This window comes from Bubalus kerabau, chromosome 16 (genome assembly GCF_029407905.1).
Source record: "Bubalus kerabau isolate K-KA32 ecotype Philippines breed swamp buffalo chromosome 16, PCC_UOA_SB_1v2, whole genome shotgun sequence".
Lineage (NCBI taxonomy): Eukaryota > Metazoa > Chordata > Mammalia > Artiodactyla > Bovidae > Bubalus > Bubalus kerabau.
Window position 1 is genome coordinate 23,762,993 of NC_073639.1, and position 15,254 is coordinate 23,778,246.

A 15,254-nucleotide genomic window follows, 5' to 3' on the forward strand; every position below is an offset into this window, starting at 1 on the left:
ATTCACGTTTAGTTAAGTTCTCTATGCAAACCCACCGTGTAATAGTATCCTTAATATGTCACATTGTTTTAATGGTAGCAGCTCTTTCATGGTAAATTGCTGAAAAGGAAAGTACAATAGATGAAAATTCAGAATTGCTTTTATAGTCCTGGTTCATGTGCTTACCAGCTGTGTAATACTTAAGGAGCACAATAATCACACCCAATTTTCCGATGTCATAGACATATACAATAATGAATATAAAATCTTAAGTGAACTATGAAATGCTACAAATAGAGGCAATTACATTTTTAAGGTTTTAAAAAGTCCGCTCAGTAGAAAATAGAACAGTAATTTAACAATTAGTTTCTACCCTGTGTCATCCCTGACCTTGGAGAGCTTATGATTTCTTAGGGGAGAAGCACAGGGTTATATTTACCTTATATATAAAAGGTAGTGCTGTGATCAACAATACTTGGCATAGATTTTTCACAGCAAGAAATCATTCAACAAGGATTTGTAAAAGAGGTAATTTAGCCTTAGTCCAGTTTGCCAAGATGTATGCCCTCACCCTGGATTATGTCAGCCTTGAGGAGGGGATTCGTTATTCAGTGACTCAGTCACGTCCGACTCTTTGCAACCCCATGAACTGCAGCACGCCAGGCTTCTCTGTCCTTCACCATCTCCCAGAGTTTGCTCAAACTCATGTCCACTGAGTCAGTGATGCCATCCAACCATCTCATCCTCTGTTGTGCCTTCTCCTCTTGCCCTCAGTCTTTGCCAGCATCAGAATCTTTTCCAATGAGTCAGTTCTTAGAATCAGGTGGCCAAAATATTGGCGCGTCAGCTTCAGCATAAGTCCTTCCAATGAATATTCAGGGTTGATTTCCTTTAGGATTTCCTTTAGGATCTCCTTGTTGTCCAAGGAGATCAAACCAGGAGGGGATGCTTTATGTATCTGTACCTACTTCTGTTTTGCAATAAGATTGTCTGATGTGTTAGGGACAACTTAAAGAACATGATTTTGAGCAAGCTCTGGGAGTTGGTGATGGACAGGGAAACCTGGAGTGCTGTAGTCCATGGGGTTGCAAAGAGTTGGACACGACTGAGCGACTGAACTGAAGTACCTTCTATAGATTAAGAATGAAATATTCAAAGTATCCATTGTTATTTGTATCCATAATATAATGTCCATAGTAGATTTTGGATATCTCTTAACATTAGGTTTATTATTTGAGTAGAGGTAAAGAAATTGTCGTGATGATTTGTTTTCCTTAAGACTGATAATCATGGGAAGTCCCTGGCATTCCAGTGGTTAGGACTCTGTACTCTTACTGCTGAGGGTTCCAGTTTGATCCCTGGTCAGGGAACTAAAAATCCTACAAGTCATGTGGTACAGCCAAAACAAAAAAAATGGATAAACATAATATGTCCTATCTCTCTACTTAGACAAATTTAATAAAACTATCAAATTGTAATATGAAATTGCAAGAATTGTGGTTAACATTGTTTAAGATTATCAAAGTATGGTGACACCCATTCATCCATGATCAAAATAGTCACTACATTTAACTATTACTCATCTTAATGATTTATTTATTATTCCCCCAAACTAATACAATAACTCCTAATTTTGATACTGTGTATCTTGAATTGTGAATTCTTTGCTACCCTTCAGTGTGTTTTGAAAGCAATATATACTGCCAGAGAGATCAATGAATATGAGACAACACTATGATGAATTAAATAGACATTTAATAAACACCATATAAAGTGAATATATATGTGGGTCCTATATTAAAAATATTCTGCATAAGTACTGTTATCTAAAAATCTTTACAAATACAAGAAGATTAATTCCTCTCCTTCTAATATACTAGCTTTAGAATTTATTTTTATTATAAACTAGTCTACTATATTATCAAAATAATACAGTATTCAACAGAGACACAACTTTCAACATTCCATGCCTCCTCTTATACTGGTAAGAAGCTAACATTATATAGCCACCATCACATTCAATTTTGTGTATATTTTTTACTGAAGTAACATGCTGAACTTTAAAAGAAAGATAAATATTTTAATCTACTCTGCTTTGCTTTCTCTGCTTTATTATTTCATCAAAGTCACCCTTTCACTGTGAAATCCAGATGACATATCATAATGGAAAATGCCATCAATAATAGAGTATCTGGTTTTTCATAGGAAAGAATAAAATTCTGAGACTGCCTTCCCATATTTGATATGATACATGTCTACTGATGGGCCTCCTTTTTTTGCTGGATAATGTTTCTCACACACATACATACATTTTAGTATAAGAAGAATCACAAAAATTGCAATTAGTTTAAATGTTTAAAAAAACAAGCCAAATAATATTTAATTTTTAAACTTTAATATTAAATTTAGGATATACATGCATGCACGCTCAGTCATATCTGACTCTCTGACCCCATGGATTGTTGCCAGACTCCTCTGTCCATGGGATTTCCAAGTCAAGAATATTGTAATGGGTAGCCATTTCCTTCTCCACATGTGCTGTGCTGTACTAAGTTGCTTCAGTCCTGTCCGACTCTTTGCAACAGTATGGACCATAACCTGCCAATCTTCTCCGTCCACAGGATTCTCAGGAAAGTATACTGGAGGGGGTTGTTGTGCCCTCTGCCAGGAGATTTTCCCAACTCAAGAACTGAACCAGAGTCTTGTATCTCCTGCATTGGCCGGCAGATTCTTTACCACTAGCACCATCTGGGAAGCCTCAGTTATTAGGATAGACCTTAATATATTTGTTTTATTTTTTTTCATAGGTTTCCAGCTTTTGTTAAAAAAATTAAATATCATTTTCCATTGTAGGAATTATAATTCAGTTCAGTTCAGTTGCTCAGTTGTGTCCGACTCTTTGCGACCCCATGGACTGCAGCACGTCAGGCCTCCCTGTCTATCACAAACAACTGGAGCTTGCTCAAACTCACGTCAACCGAGTCGGTGATACCATCCATCCAACCATGTCATCCTCTGTCATCTCCTTCTCCTCCTGCCCTCAATCTTTCCCAGCATCAGGGCCTTTTCCAATGAGTCAGTTCTTCACCTCAGGTGGACAAAGTATTGGAGTTTTAGCTTCAACATCAGTCCTTCCAATGAACACCCAGGACTGGTTTCCTTTAGGATGGACTGGTTGGATCTCCTTGCAGTCCAAGGGACTCTCAAGAGTCTTCTCCAACACCACAGTTCAAAAGCGTCAATTCTGCGCTCAGCTTTTTTTTATAGTCCAACTCTTACATCCATATATGACTACTGGAAAAACCATAGCCTTGACCAGATGGACCTTTGTTAACAAAGTGATATCTCTGCTTTTTAATATGCTATCTAGGTTGGTCATAACTTTGCTCCCAAGGAGTCAGTTTAGTTCAGTTCAGTCACTCAGTTGTGTCTGACTCTTTACGACCCCATATACCGCAGCACGCCAGGCCTCCCTGTCCATCACCAACTCCCAGAGTTTACCCAAACTCATGTCCATCGAGTTGGTGATGCCATCCAGCCATCTCATCCTCTTTCGTCTCCTTCTCCTCCTGCCCCTAATCCTTCCCAGCATCAGGGTCTTTTCCAATGAGTCAGTTCTTCGCCTCAGGTGGCCAAAGTATTGGAGTTTCAGCTTCAACATCAGTCCTTCCAGTGAACACCCAGGACTCATCTCCTTTAGGATGACTGGTTGGATCTCCTTGCAGTCCAAGGGACTCTCAAGAGTCTTCTCCAACACCACAGTTCAAAAGCATCAATTCTTCGGTGCTCAGCTTTCTTCACAGTCCCAACTTTCACATCCATACATGACCACTGGAAAAACCATAGCCTTGACTAGACGGACCTTTGTTGGCAAAGTAATGTCTCTGCTTTTGAATATGCTATCTAGGATGGTCATAACTTTCCTTCCAAGGAGTAAGCATCTTCTAATTTCATGTTTGCAGTCGTCATCTGCAGTGACTTTGGAGCCCCCAAAAATAAAGTCTGACACTGTTTCCACTATTTCCCCATCTATTTGCCATGAAGTGATGGGCCCAGATGCCATGATCTTCATTTTTTGAATGTTGAGCTTTAAGCCAACTTTTTCACTCTCCTCTTTCACTTTAATCAAGAGTATCTTTAGTTCCACTTCACTTTCAGCCATAAAGGCGGTGTCATCTGCATATCTGAGGTTATTGATATTTCTCCCAGCAATCTTGATTCCAGCTTGTGCTTCTTCCAGCCCAGCGTTTCTCATGATGTACTCTGCATAGAAGTTAAATAAGCAGGGTGACAATATACAGCCTTGACGTACTCCTTTTCCTATTTGGAACCAGTTGTTGTTCCATGTCCAGTTCTGACTGTTGCTTCCTGACCCATATACAGGTTTCTCAAGAGATAGGTCAGGTGGTCTGGTATCCCCATCTTTTTCAGAATTTTTCACAATTTATTGTGATCCACACAGTCAAAGGCTTTGGCATAGTCAATAAAGGAGAAATAGATGTTTTTTGGAACTCTCTTGCTTTTTCGATGATCCAGTGGATGTTGGCAATTTGATCTCTGGTTCCTCTGCCTTTTCTAAAACCAGCTTGAACATCTGGAAGTTCACAGTCCAAGGAGTAAGTGTCTTTTAATCATCTTTTAGGATTTGAAATAGCTCAGCTGGAATTGTATCACCTCCACTAGCTTTGTTTATATGGTGTTTCCTAAGGCCCACTTGACTTCACACTCCAGAATGTCTGGCTCTGGGGGTTGGGGACTGGTCACACCCTCATGGTCATCTGGGTATTTAAGATCTTGGGAATGGTTTTGAACATTGCCTTCTGTACAATTTTACAAACCTCTGTCCATAGTTTTAAGGTACTCTATGTATCAGATCCAGTCCCTTGAATCTATTTGTACTTCTACTGTATAATCATAAAGGATTTTATTTAGGTCATACCTGAATGGTCTAGTGGTTTTCCCTACTTTTTTCAGTTTAGGTCAGAATTTTGCAATAAGGATTTCATGATCTGAGCCACAGTCAACTCCTGGTCTTGTTTTGCTGACTATGTAGAGCTTCTCCATCTTCAGCTGCAAAGAATATAATCAATCTGATTTTGGTGTTGACCATCTGGTGATGTTCATGTGTAGAGTCATTTCTTACATTGTTGGAAGATGGTGCTTGCTCTGACTAGTGCTTCTCTTGGAAAAACTCGATTAGCCTTTGTCCTGTTTCATTTGTACTCCGAGGCCAAACTTGCCTGTTACTCCAGGTATCTCTTGACTTCCTCTTTTTGCATTCCAGCCCCCAATTATGAAAAGGACATCTTTTTTTTGGTGCTAGTTCTAGAAGGTTTTGTGGGTCTTCATAGAACTGTTCAACTTCAACTTCTTCAGCATTAGTGGTTGGGGCATAGAACTTCGATTACTGTGATATTGAATGGTTTGCCTTGGAAGTGAACAGAGATCCTTCTATCGTTTTTGAGATTGCACCCAAGTACTGCATTTTAGACTCTTTTGTTGAATATGAGGGCCATTGCATTTCTTCTAAGGGATTCCTGCCCACAGTAGTAGATAAAATGGTCATCTGAGTTAAATTCACCCATTCCAGTCCATTTTAGTTCTCTGATTCCTAAAATGGGGATGTTCCCTTTTGCTGTCTTCTGTTTGACCACTTCCAGTTTACCTTGATTCATGGACCTGACATTCTAGGTTCCTATGCAATATTGCATATATATATATATATATGAATTTTAGTAATACTCTGTAAAGGGGATCCTAGAAAATAATTTTTCTGATGAATTTCAGATGCTATAGTGAAAAGTTAAGATATTCTGAAGACTTGAGTTCAGATAACACACATCTACATCGTATGTATTAATATATGACTTTTCAAAGTCCCCCAAATAAAGATGATATTAGAAACCTTATCTAGGACAAAATCTTTTTGTATGATGTAGTCCTAGATCTTGCCTGGAAAGAAATGAACTTTTATGATAAAAAGCTTAAACAAATATGTAATGAATTATAGTGGGAATAAAACTTATTTTAAGAAACTACTCACCTAATTGATTCCTAGTTGATTCTGAAACAGACTAAATATCTTTTAAAATGCATTCATTTCTTTTTGCATGTAGTTTAACAATGACTACTGAATAATTTTTCTGTTTTTCCTGACATCAAAAAATGAATCTTTGAATTGGTCTGTCAGTATCTTTTTCATTTCTTTTTTCATTTGTAGAGCAGCATAGCAAAATGGAGAATCAGTTACAGAGGTTTCTCATATTGCCCTGCCCCCAAACAAGCATAGCCTCTCTTATTATCAATAACCACCACCAGAGTGGTACATTTGGTGTGATCAGTGAACCCATACTGACACACCCTCACCCCCTCATAGTTTACTTTAGGATTCACCCTTGGTGTTATACATCTGGATTTCGACAAATGTATAACAATATATATTCATCTTTAAAGTACAATGAAGAGTGTTTTCATTGTACTAAAAACTCCTCTGACCTTCCTGTTCATCCCTTGCACTACCTTCAGCCCCTGGCCAACACTGATCTTTTTACTGTCTCCATAGTTTTTCTTTTTCCAGAATGTCATGTTGTTGGAACCATATATTATATAGCTTTTTCAAACTAACTTCTATTTAGTAATATACATTTAACTTTCCTCTATATTGATGAAGTTTCATAGCTTGATAGCTTATTTCTTTTTAGCACTGAGTAACATTACATTGTTTGAATATCCAATGGCTCATTTATCCATTCATATATTGTAGGACATCTTGATTGCTTCCAAGCTTTGGCAATTATGAATAAAACTACTGTAAACATTCATGTACAGGGTTTTTTTTTGGCAGGGGTATTGGGGAAATCATAAGTTTTCTACTTCTTTGGGTAAATACTGAAGAGTGATTACTGGACCAAATGATAAGAGTATGATTAGTTTTGTAAGAAACTGCTGAACTGTCTTCCAAAGTAGCTGTACTATTTACATTTCCACAATTAATGAATTGAGAGTTCCTAAAGTCCACATGCTCACCAGCATTTGATGTTAGTGTTCCAGATTTTGGCCATTCTTATAGGTGTTTAGTGGTATCTCATAGTTGTTTGGGCTTCCTTGGTGGCTCAGATGGTAAAGAATCTGCCTGTAATACAGGAGAATAGGGTTCAATCCCTGGGTTGGGAAGATCTGCTGGAGAAGGGAATGGCTACCCACTCCAGTATTCTTGCCTGAAAAATCCCATGGACAGAGGAGCCTGATGGGCTACAGTCAGTGGGGTCACAAAACATTCAGACACAACTGAGCAATTAACACTTTCTTTCATACTTGTTTCAGTCTGCATTTCGCTAGTGGTAAAGAATCTGCCTGCCAATAGGAGACACAAGAGACCTGAGAAGATCTACTGGAGAAGGGAATGGCTACCCACTCCAGTATTCTCGCCTGGTAAGATCCCACGGACAGAGGAACCTGGAGGGCTACAGTCCTTGGTGTCGCAAAGAGTCAGACACGACTGAATGATTCACACGTTCCCTTTCCCTGATGACATACCATGTTGAGCATCTTTTCATATGATTACATGCCATCTGTATATTTCCTCTGGTGAGCTGTCTGTTAGGTCTTTGACTCATTTTTTATTTGGGTTGGTTGTTTTCCTATTGTTGAGTTTTAAGAGTTCATTTAATATCATGGATAACAGTTCTTTATGAGATGTTTTTTGCAAAGATTTTCTTCCAGTCTGAGGTTTGTCTCTCATTTCTTAAGGTTGTCTTTCACAGAGCAAAAGCTAATACTACATTAATGCTAATGAAGTCCAATTGATCAATTTGTCATTCATGAATTGTGCCCTTTATATTGTATCTAAAAAGTTATTGCCATGCCTAAGATCATCTAGTTTTCTCCGATGTTATCTTCTAGGCATATTATAATTTTGCATTTTACATTTAGGGCTATGATCCATTTTGAGTGAAGTTTTGTGAAGGGTGTTATATATGTGTCTAGATTCATATTTTTGCATAGGGATATAAAGAGCCTCCTGATGAAAGTGAAAGAAGAGAGTGAAAAAGCTGGCTTAAAACTCAACATTCAAAAACCAAAGAGCGTGGCATCCAATTCTATCACTTCATGACAAATAGGTGGGAAAACAATGGAAACAGTGACATTTTCTTAGGCTCCAAAATCACTCCAGATGGTGAATGCCACCATGAAATTAAAAGACGCTTGCTCCTTGGAAGAAAAGCTATGACCAAGCTAGACAGCATATTGAAAAGCAGAGATACTACTTTTCTGACAAAGGTCCATATAGTCAAAGCTATTGTTTTTCCAGTAGTCATATATGGATGTGAGCATTGGACAACACAAAAAGCTGAGCGCTGAAGAATTGATGTTTTTGAACTGTGGTGTTTGAGAAGCCTCTTGAGAGTCCCTTGGACTGCAAGGAGATCAAACCAGTCAATCCTAAAGGAAATCAATCCTGAATATTCACTGAAAGGACTGATGCTGAAGCTCCAATACTTTGGTCATCTGATGCAAAGGGCTGACCCATTAGAAAAGATGCTGAGGATGGGAAAGATTAAAGGCAGGAGGAAAAGGGGACAACAAAGGATGAGATGGTTGGATGGTATCACCGACTTGTTGGCCATGAGTTTGAGCAAGCTCTGGGAGTTGGTGATGGACAGGGAAGCCTTGTGTGCTGCAATCCATGGGGTCACAAAGAGTCGGACGTGACTGAGTGACTGAACTGAATGGAACTGATATAGTTGTTGGGCTTCCTTGGTGGCTCAGTGGTAAAGAATCCGCTGCCGTGCAGGAGACACGGGAGACATTCAATCCCTGGGTCACTAAGATCCCCTGGAGGAGGAAATGGCTACCTACTCCAGTATTCTTGCCTGAAGAATCCCATGGACAGAGGAGCCTGGGGGGCTACAGTCCATAGGGTCGCAAAGAGTCAGACACAACTGATGCTACTTAACATGTTTGGCTTACTTCACTTAGTATGATAATCTCTAGGCCTTTGTGTCTGCAAATAGCTGCTGCTGCTGCTAAGTCACTTCAGTAGTGTCCGACTCGGTGCGACCCCATAGACGGCAGCCCAACAGGCTCCTCCATCCCTGGGATTCTCCAGGCAAGAACACTGGAGTGGGTTGCCATTTCCGTCTCCAATGCATGAAAGTGAAAAGTGAAAGTGAAGTCGCTCAGTTGTGTCCAACTCTGTGCGACCCCATGGACTGCAGCCTACCAGGCTCCTCCATCCATGGGATTTTCCAGGCAAGAGTACTGGAGTAGGGTGCCATTGCCTTCTCCTGCTGCAAATAGCATTACTTCATTATTTTTTATGGCTGATTAATAGCCCATTGTATTTGTGTATATGTGTGTGTATGTGTGTGTGTATATATACACACTACATCTTATTATTCCTCAGTTGATGGGCATTTGCGTTGTTTCCATGTCTTGGGTATTTTAAATAGTGCTGCTGTGGACATTAGGGTGCATGTATCTTTTTGAATTACAATTTTCTCTCTCTCTATGCCCAGGATTGGGTTGCTGGGTCATATTGTAGCTCTGTTTTTAGTTTTATAGGAATCTTCATACTGTTCTCCATAATAGCTGTACCATTTTACATTTCCACCAACAGTGCAGGAAAGTTCCCTTTTCTCCACACCCTCTCCAGCATTTATCATCTGTAGACTTCTTGATAAGGACCATTCTGACTGGTGTGAGTTGGTACCTCATTGTATTTTTTATTTACTTTTCTCTAATTATTAATGATACTGAGCATCTTTTCATGTGCTTCTTGGTCATCTGTATGTCTTCTTTGGAGAAGTGTCTTATTTAGATCTTCTACACATTTTTTATTTTTCTGGGCTCCAAAATCACTGCAGATGGTGACGGCAGCCATGAAATGAAAAGACGCTTACTCCTTGGAAGGAAAGTTATGACCAACCTAGATAGCATATTCAAAAGCAGAGACATTACTTTGTCAACAAAGGTCTGTCTAGTCAAGGCTATGGTTTTTCCAGTGGTCATGTATGGATGTGAGGGTTGGACTGTGAAGAAAGCTGAGTGCTGAAGAATTGATGCTTTTGAACTGTGGTGTTGGAGAAGACTCTTGAGACTCCCTTGGAATGCAAGGAGATCCAACCAGTCCATTCTGAAGGAGATCAGTCCTGGGATTTCTTTGGAAGGACTGATGCTAAAGCTGAAACTCCAGTACTTTGGCCACCTCGTGCGGAGAGTTGACTCATTGGAAAAGACTCTGATGCTGGGAGGGATTGGGGGCAGGGGGAGAAGGAGACGACAGAGGATGAGCTGGCTGGATGGCATCACTGACTCGATGGACATGCGTTTGAGTGAACTCCGGGAGTTGGTGATGGACAGTAAGGCCTGGCGTGCTACAATTCATGGGATCGCAAACAGTTGGACACGACTGAGCGACTGAACTGAACTGAACCCATTTTTTGATTGGGATTGTTTGGTTTTGTTGATGTTGAGCTGTATAAATTGTTTATATATTTTGGAGATTGATCTCTTGTTGGCTGCATTGTTTGCAAATATTTTCTCCCATTCTGTAGGTTGTCTTTTTGTTTTGTTTATTGTTTCCTTTACTGTCCAAAAGCTTTTAAGTTTGATTAGGTCCCATTTGTTTATTTTTGTTCTTATTTCCATTACTCTATGAGACAGATCCGAAAAGATAATACTGTGATTTATGCCAAAGAGTGTCTTGTCTATGTTTTCCGCTAGGAGTTTTATAGTATCTGGTTTTATATTTAGGTCTTTAATCCATTTTGAGTTTATTTTTGTTCATGGTGTTGGGGACTGTTCTGATTTCATTCTTTTACATGCAGCTGTCCAGTTTTCCCAGCATTGCATGCTGAAGAGACTATCTTTTCTCTACTATATATTCTTGCCTCCTTTGTCATAGATTAATTGACCATAGGTTTGTGTGGGTTTATTTATAAGCTTAAATACCTTTCTGCCTACTTAAGTAAAACCAACAAATATTGTTTTTTTTTTACAAATATCTGACAAAAAATAATTTTAGGTAGATGGTTAAACTTTACAGTTCAGTTGAGTGTTTTTAAAAGGAAATGACATAAATATGTGTTTTGTAAATATTTTATGGAATAAAAATAGTACTTTTTATTGCAATTTTATATTATGTATTATAGAAATGCTACTTTATTCAAACTTTCAATCAGAAATCTTTACCCTGAATTAAGTAAATTTTAGATGATAAATTATTGTACTGTTATTAGCCAACTATTATGAAAGAAATTGCAGATGGATTACATTAAAAATTGAACATCAATTTGATCTGTTTAAGATATTTAAAATGTTTATTTCAAATTAACTCATAAACGTTTACAAGAAATCAGTAGTTGACCTTGCCCGGTGACTTAAACTCTTATTTTAAGCCCAGAAATGGAGACCTTTATGTAGCATGAGTTTGGAAATCATAGGGCACTCCAAGGCCCTTTGCTTTGGGGACCTTCAGGGCAATTACACTGGTTTGAAAAAATAATGAGCTCTGTATAAGGCTGACTACGAAAACTTATCTGTCATTCTGACATGTTAGAAGAAATCTACTGGAAATGTTGGTGGCAAGAACATGAAATGGACTTGTTGAGATAAAAGATATCCAAAAGGAGATACATTTAAAGACATCCCATTAATCAAATTGACAGTGGAAAAGCCCATATAGAGAGGAAAAAAAGTACAGATGTCTTACTAAACCATGGCTCATTAGTTTTTCCTTTTCCCCCTTTCATTCTCTATATTTTCCATTAGAATGTTTCTGAATATAGTCAGTTTCACATGAATGATTTAAAGCTTGACAGTCACATTACATAGCAATTTGTTTTAGAAGTATAAATATTTTTTAAAAATTCAGTGTTAATCTTGAGATTCAAATTTTTTCTAATCTAAGATGAAAATAGGATATAACAATGTTAGATGGGATATCTGAATGTTTCCACACACGTGGAATTCAAAGTGTTAATGAGCTACATGGTTTGCAAAGTGTCCTAACAAATGTTAGTAAAAGTGCTGACTTTGACATTTGCAGTAACTAAAGTTTAAACATGGTATAATTTTTAAAAGATCTTTAAAAAACTTAAAATTTAAAAGTTTTATTTTAATATAATATAAACTATATAACTATATAAATATGTAATACAGTTACATATAATAATTTAACAGGCATAACTCATGAAGTGTGAATGTTTTTTTTTCCCCACTATGACTTTAGATTTTGTAGTTCCAGTTCTTCCCATAACTAGATAAAAAAGACTGCTTTGCCTTCTCTTGTGAATATTAAGTATAAGAAAGTTCTTTGACCACTGGCTCGCAGAAAAGTGATTCTATTGGGAACTTAATGTGTCTGATCCAGTGCAATAGTGATACAAATCCAAATTCCATTTCAGTCTCCGCTTTTTGAGCTGAAGTCAAGTTGTAATGAGACAGAGCTGGCAAGATCAGGCTCTTCTAACTCTTTGTCAGTTCCAGTCTCTCTACTCATTTAGCCATGACTTCTGAGCCTTGAAAAGGAAGGGAAGGGCTGGTGATAGTCATACCTATCTGGCAGTGTGCTGGTATTATCCTTTTCTGAAGCTAGTAGACTCTCATCAGGTGGTTTCCTTTTTCTTATGAAAATGTCTGCTATCTGCAGTTTCAGTGCATTGATCAAACATAGTTTTCAACCATAGTTTCACTATTTCCCTTGGTTCTTTAGTTGTTCTTCAGAGTCTGTGCATCCAGTATGAACTTCAGCTTATTTTTCCTAAGTTTTTTTTTTTGTTTTTACTTTTGTCTGGTTATCTAAACTGAAATATCCAGCATAATCCAACAATCCAACACCAAGCTTTTTTCTAATTAAGACCCATATTTGCTCCAAGAAAACATTACTTCTCTCTCCCAGCTAATTCTGGGAATGAGATTTACCTAAAAGTGTGGCTCATGTTCTGCTATGGCAAAGACCCTCAGCCAGCCCCTCTATTTACATTTCTAAAGAATGACAGAGACATTATTTTACTGATCATTTCACAAATAAAACAGGATGTTGACCAAGCTTTCTACTGAATAGATTTGAACCTTTTCACTGGGCTTGTGTTCAAAAGTATAGTAAACTCTGTATTCTTCTTTGGGAATGGTGACACTCAAAGCAAAATTCTTTTTTTTTTTTTTTTTTTTTTTAATTTAATTTTATTTTTAAACTTTACATAACTGTATTAGATTTGCCAAAAATTCTTTTCAAAAATCCTCTTTGAATTTCAACCTTACTTTCTGATAACTTTTACACCAGAAGTGTGTGGTTAACCAAGAATACATGACTGATTGTTTTGCAACATTTTTGCATATAGACACATAGATGTGTCTGCTCCTTATGCTTATAGATAATAGGACATTTCAAAGATCAGGTTCCTCTCTGTTGGAATATTTGCCAATATTGCATATAGTCTAACTCTATCTGGTCTAAGTATATCTCTCTGGAAAAATTTATACCTGTGGCGGATTCATTTTGATATTTGGCAAAACTAATACAATTATGTAAAGTTTAAAAATAAAATAAAATTAAAAAAAAAAGAAATAGATTGTACCTGGGCATCTGTATGTTTAACATTTAATATGTTCATAGGTTAAAGCAGTAGTGTAGTCATTAAAAATAAGAGATTGATAATCACTAAACAATAAATTGATTCAAATAAAAAAAAATAAAGCCTAGAGATTATAGTGTGCTCTGCTACTTCACTAGTTATTTTTTTCTTGCAAACCCAACTTTTATATTTTTACTAGCTAGGTGGGTATATCGTTTGCAAAGGAGTTGGAAACAGTAAAGTCCCTGTGCATCGTGTTATTGGAACTGGTTGTGCTTAACTGGCTTATCCTGGAGATGAAAAACATCCCTTCCTGTAGACAGTGGCTGTAGAGACTGTAAAATGTGACAGAATTGCCCAAAGAGCCACTTTTCCTGCCACAGATAGGGGACTACAGTGTTATTGTATAGCCTGGGATCAAGCTGGGTGGCTCCAGTGTTCAGATGCCTTGGAGTAAGCACAGTAACCAGGGAATACAGAAGCCCAGGAGCCTGTGCTGACTGCTCGGTTATCATAAGGACTGTAGGGGGTGGTACTCAGCTGCTATAGGGCCCAAACAAGCAAGTATTTCTAAAGAGAAATAGATATGTCACAAAAGGCAATCATGGGTAATTGGGGCCACAGTTAGCCAGTGAAAAGGAGGCTAGATTTTGCAGAGTCTGGAAATTTCCCTGAATAATACTGAATTATGGCTGAAAAGTGGTAGATGACACATTTACAAAGATGAGTTACTGTAGCTATTGTTGCAGACTTTTCTGATAATATTAAAGGGACACATTAACTGAGTTGAACTGGATCTTACCAGCTCATGAAAAAAAATCCTGAAATTGTTTGTTTCTTTGACTATTTCTGGGGGGCAAAGACTCAGATACACCAGTTGGTTGAACAAAAATCCAGACTTCATAGAATGACGTTGACAAAAAATAAGCTAGAACAAATCTAATATCTAGTATATACAATCTCAACTCCCTCAGGGAATTGAGCTATCCAGATTTCTAAACTTACTGGATGCCAGAGGTAAGGTGGCTGTGGTTCTACTGTTCATTTTTGGATTCATTTGCTATTTTTTATGTCAACGTTATAAAAATTGATAATGATATCCAAGTGTATGAATGTGTGTTATTGTTAACTAGATAAATTCATTTACACCCCTGTTGTTGAATTCTGTAATGAGTCACATGTATGTTTAAGAAAGGCTTAAGAGCCTAAAACTTGCCAGGACTGTACAAAGGAGACATTGTTCTCATGCTAAGCAATGAACAAAAATTTTGTCTTTTCATATAAGATTTAACATAGTTGGGGTTAATATGCAGTGGTATCTTTTGATTTAATATCCCTATCTGTTTGGTGAAATGACTAATGCTATGCACCACAGAGGAAGTAGTCACTACTTCTCTCCCATCCCTAACATCATTGCGTATTGCTGACACTACTGGGTCTTGGACGAGGGATATCTGCTCACGCCGCCCCTCCTGACCTTGAACATGGAGTGGCTCCTCTCAGCCCTCCTGCACCTGCGCAGCCACCGCTCCTTGGATGTGGGGTTGACCCTCTGGGCCTCACGGTAAGGAGCAGCGGCTGCACTTTGCTGGGGGCAGCTGTGAAGATATACCCCATATCCAAGGTAAGAGAAACCCAAGTAAGATGGTAGGTGTTCCAAGAGGGCATCAGAAGGCAGACACAGTGAAACCATAATCA

The 15,254-nt window shown here is 38.0% G+C and overlaps 1 long non-coding RNA gene across 3 annotated transcripts in view; it reads left to right on the top strand.

The window, feature by feature from the left end:
- LOC129630391 (uncharacterized) overlaps positions 1 to 15,254 on the top strand; it is a 199,084-nt gene that overhangs the window by 159,679 nt on the left and 24,151 nt on the right. The window contains exons 4-5 of one of the 3 annotated variants that reach the window (XR_008703657.1): positions 7,303 to 7,410; positions 9,846 to 11,131. The exons of 1 other annotated variant lie outside the window; for it this stretch is intronic. This is a non-coding gene — a long non-coding RNA (uncharacterized LOC129630391). Of the gene's footprint in view, positions 1 to 7,302; positions 7,411 to 9,845; positions 11,132 to 15,254 lie in introns of those variants that run through there. One more of the 3 variants, XR_008703658.1, reaches the window with a different exon arrangement.